At 36.2% G+C, this 14,080-nt stretch overlaps 1 protein-coding gene across 1 annotated transcript in view; it reads right to left on the reverse strand.

Annotated features, from left to right (window-relative positions):
- NAV3 (neuron navigator 3) overlaps positions 1–14,080 on the reverse strand; it is an 820,281-nt gene that overhangs the window by 478,788 nt on the left and 327,413 nt on the right. The window lies entirely within an intron of this gene.

Below are 14,080 nucleotides of genomic sequence, written 5' to 3' on the forward strand. Positions count from 1 at the left end.
GAACCTACTTAGGATTCTATCTCTCCCCTCTCTCAGAATAATTTTTAAAACAATTTTTAAAAAACCAATCACTCAGAAATGAATATAGTAGTAAAATACAATAAATAATAAAGCTACAGGATTACATGAAAATTCGAAGACAGAAAAATTACATTTGTCATAAAGGGTCAGTTATTAATATCTGGTCATTCATACAAAGTTGTATTAACAAATGAAAACACACAAACATAGGGGTGCCTCAGTGGCTCAGTCGGATGAACATCTGACTCTTAATTTCAGCTCAGGTCATGATCCCAGAGTCATGCGACCCAGTCCCACATGGGGTTCTGTGCTGACCATGGAGACTGGTTGGGATTCTTTCTCTCCCTCTCCCCTTCCCTCTCCTACTCAAGCTCGCTATCTGTCTCTCTCTCTCAAAATAATTACATAAACTTTAAAAAACACTCAAAACATAAATATCACATGATTTTTTATTAAATTTATGAGATAAATTATTTATTTTCTTTGGAAACTCACTTTTAGCTTCATAATGGTGCCCTATGTATTCAATCTCATATGTTTTGTAGGTAATTCCTCCTAGGAAATAGCACTATTAAACCTTTTACAGAGCTGATGCCAGATCCTGCCATCTAACTTTCCATTGTAATACCTAAATTATTAAAGATGCAGGTTCAAATAAACTAAGCAAAAACAAAGGATTCGATTCATAAGGGAATGTCATACACTAATTGAATTCTGAAACCATAACTCACGGCAATCATGGATTGTTAATGGCTCTAAGGAACTTGCCACAGAATGATCAAATCTCTCTGACTAGCTTTCCCAACTGCTGCTCCATGTTATGATTTCTAACTATTTGGTTTCCTCTGCTACTGTTTTATTTTTACTTCAAAATTGTAATTTTGTATTTGTAAGTACTATTTTAAGTGTTCTTGAATTTAAAAAAAGACACGATAGGAAAGATACTCATTCACGTAATCCTTATCAGGATAGTGTTACTTGTTTCCTTTCAGTACACGCACAGAGTAGTCAACTTTCTACTTCATTAAATTGAGGTTTCCATTTAATCTGATTTCATTTGTCATTTACCAAGGCTTCACTGACTATTCACTCAAGCCATTTATCAAAACAATCTGGTGAGTTCTAGGAAAACAAAGAGTAATGGATTGATCCTACCTTAACTGCATGAAATTTTATCTATTTCTTATTTGTCTGTAAGACAATTGTGATTTAATAATATTTTTTCTGGTATTATTTCATCCAGAATCTTTATTTCTTTAATGATTCTATTATCAACATAAAAATAATGATATTTAGTTGAGCTTAGAACTGGAAGATTAATATAAGGAAAATAATGGATATAACTTAAAAATAGGACAAAACAAATTTAGAAACAATTTATTGATAATATTTAGGCATGGTTTAAGACTTTTGCTTTAATTTTAGTAATCTGAACCTACTAAGCATAAATTCAAGAAATTAACACTGAATGAGTTATCCTTTTCACACGAGGAAAGAAGGAAAAAGAGGCAATTTTTGAGTGAATATTATTTTAGACACACATATATTTTATTATTATTCCCAAACAATTACTGTAATGAAGGAGAAAACTGAGGCTTTACAAAGTTAGAAAACTTGCTTGACATCCTTCAGCCACTGGTGATGAGCACTGGAGTAATGAGTCACTAACTTCTACTCCTGAAACCAGTACTACACTATTTGTTAACTAACTTGAATTTAAATAAAATATTGGAAGGAAGAAAATATAAGAAATGAAATGCATAGCTATCTGGCCGCATAACCCAGCTTCTTTCCATTCCCCCACACTGCCCCATACACAGCAGAATAAGATAAGAATGCCCCTAAGATAGAAAGAAATAAAAATGTAAGTTTCAGGAATTTAAAATATATTTGTATCAGAATGATGTTTACAAAGGACCAAAACATTTTAAAGGATTTATTGTATTTTAATTACTTTGTTGGTAATGGCAATCAAGCATTATCATTTTTAAACAATGAATTTTCGAAAAATTTTAGTAGTGATTTTATATTCCAAGCTTCACAACATCAACACTAAATTTACCTCCCTCCTGTGAAGTCTCTCATTTGTCAAAGTGACCCAAGACTTCCCTGGGGCATCAAGCTGAGACAGTTTGTTTCTCAAGTGTTATCTAAGAACTATCTGTATCAGAATAACTTGTGAAATCACAAAGTATTCATATTCAGCATCACTGAGTCAGAGTGCTTAAGGACCTGAAAATCTGCATTTTATCAAACACCATAAATCACTCTGGTATAGATGGCCCCTGAAAAACCTACTAAAGCTAAATGTTAATATTCCCCTAAGTGTGAGGACCACTTACCTATGACAGGAAAAAACAAAAAAAAAAACAAAAAAAAAAAACAACTCAGTATTAATAATTGTTCAATTTTATTTCAGAATGGCAAATGGAGAAAAGACCTGCACATGATCATACTTATTTTCGATGTGATCATCACTCTTGGAGATGGAGACTGCTACTAATACATAAAACTCTAAAGTCGAAATTGCTGACTTGTTGATAATTAGACCTACTGTGATTTCTGAAAATATTGAAATATTCAATTGTATAATAAAATTCTAATAGTACCAAATAAAGGCATTCCTAAAAATGTTGACTCACCATTTTTTTCTTAAATTAAACAAAAATAGCAAAAAAAAAAAAAAAAAAAAAAAAAAAAGAAGAAGAAGAAGCTCTACTTTAGCAATGGCCATTCGGAAATGTTGACCTTTGTAATAAACCCTCACCTCAGTTTAGGCTCCTATTTCTTTCTTCACTTTACTACATCTGAACACCAGGATAGTGTTTCTGCAATCAGCTTTCAGAGAAAAACATCTAAGTATAGTGCACCGCTACAGTTGCTAAGGTAACGACCATCTGCTATTTCATTAAAAGTTTCAAGTTCACAGACATCTTAACCCACCTTCCTGAAACATACGACATAAAAGTCACTGCCTAGAGAAATTTGGGCTCTCCTGTATTGGTTATACATAGCAGATGACATCATGTACAGCATTGAAAAAGGTTGTTATTTTTAGTTTACAATTTTTATTGCCCTCCAACCACTGGTAGAAGACTAGATATTTTCTAAAACGGACTCTTGGATGAGCTCATCTTGATTCATTCAGAGATTTTAGTGCTGCTTTGACTTGAACACTGGTATATAGCGTTGAGCTTTTAGATTTTTTTCTACTAGCAGCAGATGTTCAAGACATGAGAATAACATATTTTGCTTGGAAAAGAAGCAGCAGCTTCAGCAGGAAATGTTATCTTTTTTAGACTTGTTAATACTTGGAAATAGTCTGCTGTGTGTGTTGAAATCTTCCATATTCAGTCCTATTGATGAGGTCTTTAATAACGCCCTCAACCTCATCGCCTCCTCAACCCTGCTATTCCAGTCTTAAATTCTGGATGACCCCTGTTTTCCACTTTCTCTATTATCCTGGCTTCAGTAGAGCCCTTTTGGAAAAAGCTAGGAAACTATGTAAATTTGGCCCACCAATAATTCAGATTTTCCTATTTCACTTGGTTGCTTATCACTTCTTAGACATTATTGATTATATAACACACTGCTCAGAACACTTCACTACACTTCCCTCCCAGCACCCCATGTTCACAAATCTCAATTTCAGTGACTCTCTCTTTTCCTCTGCTGCCTCTCCTTCTTCATTAACCACCAGTCTTTAATATTCTCCATAATCTAACTTCCATTGACTCCATTCTACCGAAACTTCGTTCTCCACAATTATACAACTGCAATAAATTATTTCTTATAATAATTGTGTTTTATTTGACCACTGGTTTTTATAGATACTCTACTTTTCTAGTCGCATATCTGACAGCTCTTACTCTGTCTTTCCTTACTGAGTCCTTAATAAAAATCAACTCGACAAACAGTTACCGTGCATCTATCAATATATTAATGTTGTTTTGAACTTTTGTGGACTGATCATAATTGTGTGAGGGGAAGTAGGTTGGAAGGAAAATTTGACGAAGCAAACATAACTTAAAATTTTCATCTGTTAAAATTGAGCTTTTAGATATACTATTTAAGTGATTATCAGTGGGTTTCAATTTGCTACAATATTTATATTCCACTGGAATTACAAGTGTGTAAACAGGTGGCTGGGTGGCTCAGTTGGTTAAGTGTCCAACTTCTGTTCAGATCATGATCTCATGGCTTACAGGTTCAAGCCCCGTGTCAGGCTCTGTGCTGACAGCTCAGAGCCTGGAGCCTGCTTGGGATTCTGTGTCTTCCTCTCTCTCTCTGCCCCTCCCCCACTCAAGCACGCACTTGCTCTCGCTCGCTCTCTCTCAAAAATAAACATTAAAAAATAAAAAGTGTGTAAACATTTCATGTAAAAGCAGTATTTATAATATGCTTAAAATCTGATCCTTCTGGAGATACAAGGAAAAATCAAGATATGGATTGTGGTATACTATATACAGAAATAATTTTGAAGAAATAATCAGTCAAAAATGGGTATGACGTACTGATGTTTTTACAAATTGGTAGTATGCAATAAGGTGATACATGGGACTCTGTCCTGACCTCCAAGTAGCTTATAATCAAGAAAGGCATTACCACGGCTTTGGTAGAGACAGTTCATAGACCCTATCTATATTCATATTACTGTTCAGTGGTAGAGCCTAAGAAGCCAGTTTTTCTCATGATTTTCCCTTTTTACTATGCTAGAATGCTTCCATGTGCTGTTCTTTTTTACTCATACTTGGCCTGTTTTGGGGCAACTAAATAGCCCACTTAAATCTCTGGCAGATATAAACTTGATTAATTAAGTCACTCTTATTACCCCTAGGTATTTCCTGGGTCTATTTCCAAACCCTGGATTGTCTACAGATTCATACATTTGAGGACTTTTTATATATTGGATTCTCAGAAATGCATTTGGTATAGACTCAGAGGAAGGATAAAGTGCACGTTAAAGGACTCACTGATAAATAAGGGTTCTGAAACAGCTTCCCTCCCCCCCACACACACATACACACTCTCACATATGAACATGAAGTATATCCAAATAATGAAGAATATCCCTAATAAAAATCAAATATTAGACCTGGGATGATAAAACACACCAGCTCACTTTTTTTTTCTGTTTTTGAAACTGATTATATGTCATATTAAAAAAGGGAATACTGCATGCCAACGGTTCATGTTCTTCCAGTCTGAAGTTACTGAAGTAGAAAACTGGGCTGACCAAAGATAAGACATGAGAAAATGTCAGTTAGAAAAATCAAATTCTGTACCTGTATCAAATCACTATGTTGTATATGTTAAACTTATACAATGCTATAGGTCAATTATATCTCATTAACTCAAAAAATAAAAATAAAATTATGCATATGCTAATATTTTCAGGAAATTATAAACGTAGTTAATGTAAGATGCACAGTAGCTAATGGATAGTGAGGATGCGAAGACTGCTATGGAAAAAGACCCCACTAAGAGGCAGCATTGCATTTTGGACATGTATACACAACTAGGCTTTTTAAAAATTATTATTCTCCTACAACTCTATGTTTGTATATTACAACATAAATCTTAATTAGAAAAGAACTGAGATTTAAAAACTTCATCAGAGCTTTTATATGGAAAGCTGTTTTAAGAGAATAAATGTCTAAAAAAGAGAAACAGGCAGTATTGTGTTGTAAGGGCTTGTTATGAAGTCAGATGGACCTGATTAAAACACTGGCTTCCCTCTGCCATGTACTTATGATTTGGGATAAGTTACATCAGCCCCATAAGCATTGTGTAATCTCTATAAATGAGGTTAATAATAAAATGAAATAATACATGCAAAGTACTCGGCACTCAGGGACGCTATGTGTAGCTTCATCATTGACTGTGAGTTTTTTTTAATTTTTTTTAATGTTTATTTATTCTTGAGAGGGTGAGAGAGACAGAGCACAAGTGAGGGAGGGGCACAGCAAGAGAGGGACACAGAATCTGAAACAGGCTCCAGGCTCTGAGCTGTCAGCACAGAGGCCGACGCAGGGCTCAAACTCATGAGCCGTGAGATCATGACCTGAGTCGAAGTCAGAAACTTAACCAACTGAGCCATACAGGCACCCCAACTCTGAGTCTTAAAGTAGCCTTACAATTCAAAATCTGATAATTCAATGATTTTATATATATATATATATATATATATATATATATATATATACACACACACACACACACACACACATATACATATATATATGGTATAAAACAATTGTGTTAAGAAAAGACAAAGTACAAAACCAACTTTAGAACAAAGTCTCTAACTTTATGCGATAAACAATCCTTAATAATCACTATGGCTGAGCTTAATCATCATGGTAGGCTCTGGATAGTCATATGTCAGGACACTTAGAATCAGGCATGTTGGAGCAAGAGGGATTTCACATCCAGATAGTTAAATCAATATCTTTCTCTCCAATTAAATAGTGACTTTAAAAAACTAGACATTTATATTTAGTTAGCAATGCTAAAACAAAAACAACAACAACAACAAAAACACTACTCTCCTGGTCAGTAATAGCTCCATACCTCTAGTAAACATTGTCAAAGTTTTCTCAAGTCTTTTAAGCATTCTAAATGGCAAGAGTACAGGGAAGAAAAATATATTCGATGTGGTTAACTTTTTCCATTTATAAATTATATACAAAAACAATTTGCAAAGTTGTTAATGGATCCTACTCCCCATTAGGCTCAGACTGCATAGAGTAGCTTTAAAAACACTAAAATTAATTCACTTTAATGAGGCTTGGAACAATTGGCAATGATCTGACAAAAAGGCATTTTTAGAGTTCTCTGAAGCTTACTCAGAGGAGATTTGGATCTTCAGGGCCATTCCAAAAGGCTCTTGGGAAGGGAGTGGAAAAAAAAAGTCTTAAACTTGTATATTGGGTGGAAAAGGTAAAAGTAAATAGGAAGCAAAGATAAAAATGAGATATAGAAACAGCAGCAAATTTGTGCAAGTGGGTGTGTGTGCGTGTGTGTGTTTGGAGTGTGATAAATATTGGGCTGGAGAATGTCTTTGAAGATGCTGGGTGAACAAAGAGACGAAAGACAGTTAAGAGTTCATCATCAGATAATGCAGTTGGAAACACTGATCAGCAGATGGCACACGTATCAGGAAGCCTGTTTCACTGCACAAAAGAATGGCTCTAAGACACTTTACAAATCTCATGGCATGTCGCATAGTGCTTCTCAGGAACATGGTGAAAAGATGCATACATGTTTACACATGTGTTACCTTCAGTAACACATTCATAAAATTAGAAGAATAATAGGATCTACATTAAGCATAAAGTGATTCTTAATAAAAATTATAGCTTCAGAATCTTGAAAAGGAATAATGAAACTAGAGGATTAACATTTTCTGATCTTAAGACTCAACATAAAGCTAAAATAATTGTAACAGTGTGGTACCGACACAAGGCCAAACAGATCAATGGAACAGAGTTAAGAGTCCATTAAAATCCAAATGATTTTTGACAAGGGTATCAATTGTAATTCAATGGTGAAAGGAAAGTCTTTCCAACATGTTTTGCTAAACTATATCTGTATGGGGGGTGGAAACTGAACATGATTCATACCTCAGGCCATATGTAAAAATTAATTAAGTCTGCACTATAAACCTAAATGTAAAAGCCAAACCATAAAGCTCATTGAAGAAACCGTAGGAAAATATTATCTCTCTCTCCCTCCCTCTCTCTGTCATATATATATACATATACATATATGTATATACATATACATATACACACACATATATGTGTGTATGTATATATGTACACACACACACACACACACATATACATACATACAGAGAGAGCATGTGTGCATATGGGAGAGAAGGGCAGAAAGAGAAAGAGAATCTTAAGCAGGTTCCATGCTGAGTGCAGAGTACTGGGATCATGACATGAGCCAAAATGTCGAAGTGGGAGCTCAACCGACTGAACTAACCAGGTGCCCCAAAACTATAGGAAAATATCCTGTGACCAGTCTGAAATGATTTCTTTAGAACAGAAAACTAACCATTGAAAACGTATAATAAATATGACTTCATCAAAATTCTGCTCAACAAAAGACACCATCAAGAAAACAAAAGAGCAAACCATAAAATAGAAGAAGAGTATCTGCAAATCACATACTTATATTCAGGTTATCTAAACTATACCTGCAAATAAATAATGACGACGATGCTCAAACAAGCCAGTTAAAAATGGGCAAAAGACTTGAGAGTCACTTTAGAAGAAAGTGTATCAGAATGTCAAAAAACATACGCAAACAAGCTCATCACAGTTATCAGAGAAACGTGAATTAAAACCGTAACAAGATATCTTTTCATGCTCATTAGAATGATTAAAATTCAAGAGGGGCATAGCATCTAATGTAGAAGAGAATCCAGAGCAACAGGACCACTCAGATATTATTGGGGGGAGCATAAAACCAATCGACGCCTGTGGAAAATCATTCAGCAGGTTTTTTTAATTATGCATATACCTACCTTATGATCCATTATTTCTACTCTTAATGTATTTACCCAAAATAAATAAACAGATGTCTCCCAAATACTGAACACAAATATTCATGGTAATCTTATTCAAAATAACCTAAAACTGGAAACAACACAGACATACATCAATAGAAAGGACAACTGTAACTTATTTATAAGAGAGTATTCAGAAATTAAAAAAATAAACTTCTGATCTACAGCAAATGGATTAATCTCAAAAATATTATTCTTAGGAGAAGCCAAACATAAAAGCATACCTAATGTATAATCCATTGTTGCAATATTCAAGAACAAATAGGGGCACCTGTGTGGCTCAGTCGGTTAAGCGTCCAACTTCGGTTCAGGTCATGATCTCAAAGTTTGTGAGTTCCAGTCCCACATCAGGCTCTGTGCCGACAGCTCAGAGCCTGGAACCTGCTTCAGATTCTATGTCTCCCTCTCTCTTTCTCCCTCCCCCACTTGTGCTCTGTCTCTCAAAAATAAATAAGTGTAAAAAAAAGGAACAAATAAAACCATTCTATAAAGAAAGAAATCAGAAATGTCACTGCTCTGGGGAGAATGGGATAAACTGGAAAGGCAGTAATGGCTCTGTATCTTGATTGAGGTGTTAGTTAGATGGTGTATATATATTTATCAAAACTCATCGAACTATTCCTAGGATCTTGTAAATTTGACTGTCTTAAATTATACCACCAAAAAAAAAGGAAAAGAAAAAGAATATCCAGGGGCACATGACACCTTAGGTCAGAAATCTACTTAGGGGAAAAAAAGCTAATTTTTTAACATGTTATACTGGTCACTCTTACCTCTTCGCAACTGCAAATGCCACTCAAATGTAGGTGATTAAATCCAGGCAAGATTCTCTTTTGAATTAAATTTTTAAACAGACATTTCTGTAATAAAATAAGCATTCACCTTACTGCAAATACACTCTAGTTACTGTCCTTATGCGTTGATGCTCTTTGTCCATTGCACTTACAGGACACAAAAGGAATGTCAAGGACTTCCTGCGCCATTCACAAAAAGGTATTTTTTGTGATGATATTTGATATCATCAACATAAATGTTACCTGCCTGCCTTTCACCAAAAGGCATCCAAAGTATGTTTACTGAACTTAATGTTATTCTTCATTAGACTTTAAATGTTATTGCGCTGAAGAGAGATGAAGTTGGGAAATATTTTCAAAATTAAATATTAAATATTTTCAAATGAAAAGATGTTTAAAGTAAAGAGCTTGTCAGAGAGCTGATCAGGCTATCCTGGAGCTAACTACAAGAAAGACAAAAATTCCAGGAATATTTAGATATTCAACAAAACTTCAGAAAAAAGTTAAAGAAAGGATAGAGAAGATCCCAGTGCCAGAAATCTAGCAATGAATGTCACTTAAAAAACAAAAACAGGGGTGTCAGGGTGGCTCAGTCAGTTGGGCATCTGACTTCAGCTCAGGTCATGATCTCATGGGCCGTGAGTTCGAGCCCCGCATCAGGCTCTGTGCTGTCAGTTGAGAGCCTGGAGCCTACTTCGGATTCTGTGTCTCCCTCTCTCTCTGCCCCTCCCCCACTCGCACTCTATCAAAAAATGAATAAACATTAAAAAAATTAAAAACAAAGAACAAAAAAACATTATCTTATAACCTTGGTCACCCTGGTAAAGAATAAAAGAGAAAACTATTTTAATAAATTTTCTCAGCTGGATGTAAAATGCCGATCAGTACTCTTCCTATGTGTCCACATTTGTCTCACTCTTCAGATTCTACTCCATTTCTGACCCCTCCTCTTAGGAAGGGTCAAGACTTTGTTACCTTTATATATGTATGGAAATATTTTATCTTCAATTATTAACCGCTTTCCACACATCTTAAAAGAAAAATTTGTTGATGGTTGTCAGAAGGGAAGAGGGTGGGGCAGGGGGGAGAATGGACTAAATGGGTCAAGGGAATTAGGAGATACAGGCTTCCAGTTATAGAATGAATAAATCACAGGAATAAGAGGCATAGCATAAGGAATATAGTCAATGAGGGGTACCTGGGTGGCTCAGTCGGTTAAGTGACTTTGGTTCAGGTCACAATCATGTGGTTCATGAGTTCAAGCCCCAATCGGGCTCTGTGCTGATAACTCAGAGCCTGGAGCCTGCTTCAGAGTCTGTCTCCCCCTCTCTCTCTGCCCCTTCTCAACTTGTGTTCTGTCTCTCTCTCAAATATAAATAAACATTAAAAAAGAATATAGTCAATTATACTGTAATAGCAATGTATCAGGACACATGGATGGTATCTGCACGTGAAGTGAACATAGCATAACATATAAACGTGTGAATCAGTTGCATACCTGAAATTAATGTCACATTGTATATCAATTATATTTTTAAAAAATCAATAAGGGGCACCAAGGGATACTTCCAGTCTTAATACTGAGCCAATTGAGAAATAAGATTAAGTCAATGAAGTCCAAAAATTATCATTTTTCCTATTGCTAACATTGGCAACCATGGCTGAAATGTAAGACTCAAAGTTCTTAATTGAAAGTTCTTACTGAAAAGAAAACCAAAACCAAGCAGTTTTACCAACTTAGGAACAGAGAGAGATTTCACAGTAGCAATGAATGAAGAAAAGTGGGCTATTAACACCCAGTTTTTCCAAAGTCACAAATTAACTAAATTATGCCTCCCACTTTCCCTGAGAAAGTATGGGTAAGAAGGTAGAATGAAGCTTTGTTACTCTAATATTCCTTCCTCATGGAAGAAAATATCACCAATGGGCTGAAAGGAGAATATTTTTGTTTCCCACCCCCCTGCCTGCTGCATCCCTCCCCAATAACATAAAAGTATGTGGGGTCTTTTGTTTTGTTTTTTAATGTTTATTTGAGAGAGAGAGAGAGAGAGAGAGAGAGAGAGAGAGAGAGAGAGAGAGAGAATGAATACACACACACACAAGCTGCGGAGGGACACAGAGGGAAACACAGAATCTGAAGCAGGCTCCAGGCTCTGAGCTGTCAGTACAGAACCCGATGTGGGGCTTGAAGCCATGAACTGTGAGTTTGGCTAAACTGAGCTGAAGTCAGGCGCTTAACCACCTGAGCCAACCAGGCGCCCCTAAAAAGTATGTGTTTTTAATTTTATCAGAAGTTCATCCAGACACTGGATCTCCAGAACCTGTTATTTTCCAGAACCTATATTCTCCCTCCATCAGTTAATCTCTCCTTTCCCTTGTACCTCTGAGCTCCCTTCCTCCTTCAGTATGAGTAGCATATAATCTCTATCGTTAAAAAGGTTTTCCTTCACCCAGGAATCCTCTTATACATATAAATCCTCTCTTTCCAGTCTCAGTTGAGCTTCTGAAGAGCAAATAGCATGATGTTCACTTCCACACTGCCCATTACTTATACATCCTCTGTAATGTGGCTTTCCTCCTGCTGATATCTGAAATTACTGTATCTAAAGTCAGCAACTGCCTCTGGGTAATCAAAGCTTATGGGCATGCATCACCTCTTATCCCACTTGACTTCAATGTCAGTTGACAATGTTGACCATTCCCTCTTGAGCACGTCTCTTTGTTGTCTTTTCTGATGCTGTCTTTTCCTATTTCCCTCATACCTCTCAGGCTACTGCTTCTCTACTTCTCAGCACTTGGTCCTCTTTTTCCACTGTGGTGTTCCTCACGGTTGCATCTCTACGTTTTTCTTCTCACACTATATACATCTGCTGAGCAGGCTCATTCACCACCCTGGGGTGAACAATCACTTAAACGTGGGTAGCTCTTGGGCTATTTTGTCTTTTGGGTCTCTCTCCTGAGCTCCAGACTCCTAAGCTTACCTCCTCCAAGTGAAGCCACTCAACATGACCAGAAAGAACTCATCGTCCTGTTCACATGTACTATCTCAGTGAATGTCATCAAACTCCACCCATTCAGTTCTCCTGAGGATTCAACCTCTCATTTATCTCATTTATCTCATCACTTCCAGCTAACACCAAGTCCTATCAAGTCTTCCTCATCTCATCCTATCCTTCAGTTTCCTCAGACCCTCTATTAGGGCCCTAACACTAACGGACATCTTCATCAACTCAGACTATTCAATATTCAAATATATCACTTTGGTAACACTGAAATTTAACAGAGCTAAATATAAAGTGCTGAATTCGGTTAAGAAAGGAAGAAAGAAGAAAAGAAAGAAAGAAAGAAAGAAAGAAAGAAAGAAAGAAAGAAAGAAAGAAGGGAAGGAAGGAAGGAAAAGATCCAGAGCTAGTGAACTGCAAATTCACATGAGTTAACATTGAATAGTAACTGCTTAGCAGACTAATATAATCACATTTCAGATGCCTTTGGTTCACAGATAAAATAATGCAAATTCAAACTATATGTTTTCTTAAAGTTTGCAATTACTTAAAAGATAATGAGATACTTAAAGTAGCTCAAAGGAAGCAGGACCTTGCAAGGCTCTAGAAACAGAAGCCAGAAAGCCTTCAGGAATCTGGGCACACTCTCTTCATCTCTTCTCTTTCCTCCTTGTCCTTCTGTTTACTTCTGATCTCTCTGGGAGGAGACTTCTCTTTCTTAGGGTACCATATGCTATGAGATGGCTAAGGTACTGCTCCTGCGTTTTCACAACTCTCTTAACTCTAACCCCAGAAAGAGACTGATTAGAATCAAATGTATTTAAAAATCCCGAGAAAGGGAGCAGCAGAAGAAACAGACCCACTTGCATCAATTAAGAGTCATTAGGAAACTATGTGGAATTTAAGAACTTAAACACAAAACAAAAACAAACAAACAAAAACAGGCTCTTAACTATAGAGAACTGATGATTGCCAGAAGGTGGGGGGGGGGGGGGGAGGGGAGGGGAGAGTGGGGGAGAGGGATTGGGTGAAATAGATGAAGGGGAACAAGAGTACACTTATGATGAGCACTGAGTAATGTATAGAATTACTGAATCACTTATATTGTACACCTGAAGCTAACACTGTATGTTAATATACTTTAAAAAAATAAATAAAACAAAACACTAAAAAAAGGGGAGGGGAGAAAACAGAAGAGAAAACACTTAAAGCATGATATTCCCAGGGCACTTGCGTGGCTTAATGTTAAGCACAGACTCTTGGTTTCAGCTCAGGTCATGATCTCACGGTTGGTGAGTTTGAGCCTCACATCAGGCTCTGTGCTAACAGTATGGAGCCTCCTTGGGTTTCTCTCTCTCCCCCTCTCTCTCTCCCCCTCCCCTGCTCGTTCTTTCTGTCTCTCTCTCAAAATAAATAAACTTAAAAATATTTTCTAATAAAAATAAAGCATGATATTCCCAGTGATGACCTTGAGGTAACTCATAAAAGAAACACATTGCTCAACACATTCTATTTTCTGAATCAGATGTCTGCAATACTTAAGATTTCCACAGAAACAATTACTTTCCATTAAAATATGTTAAAGCAAGCATTGCAAGTTTAAATGTTTAAGCTTCAGTGGTGACAAAAGTTCATTTATCCATTCCTCTAGTATCCTGCATGGGTTAAGTATTCTGTTTCTA

This window comes from Panthera pardus, unplaced genomic scaffold, assembly GCF_024362965.1.
Source record: "Panthera pardus isolate Hobbes unplaced genomic scaffold, ASM2436296v1 HiC_scaffold_6, whole genome shotgun sequence".
NCBI lineage: Eukaryota > Metazoa > Chordata > Mammalia > Carnivora > Felidae > Panthera > Panthera pardus.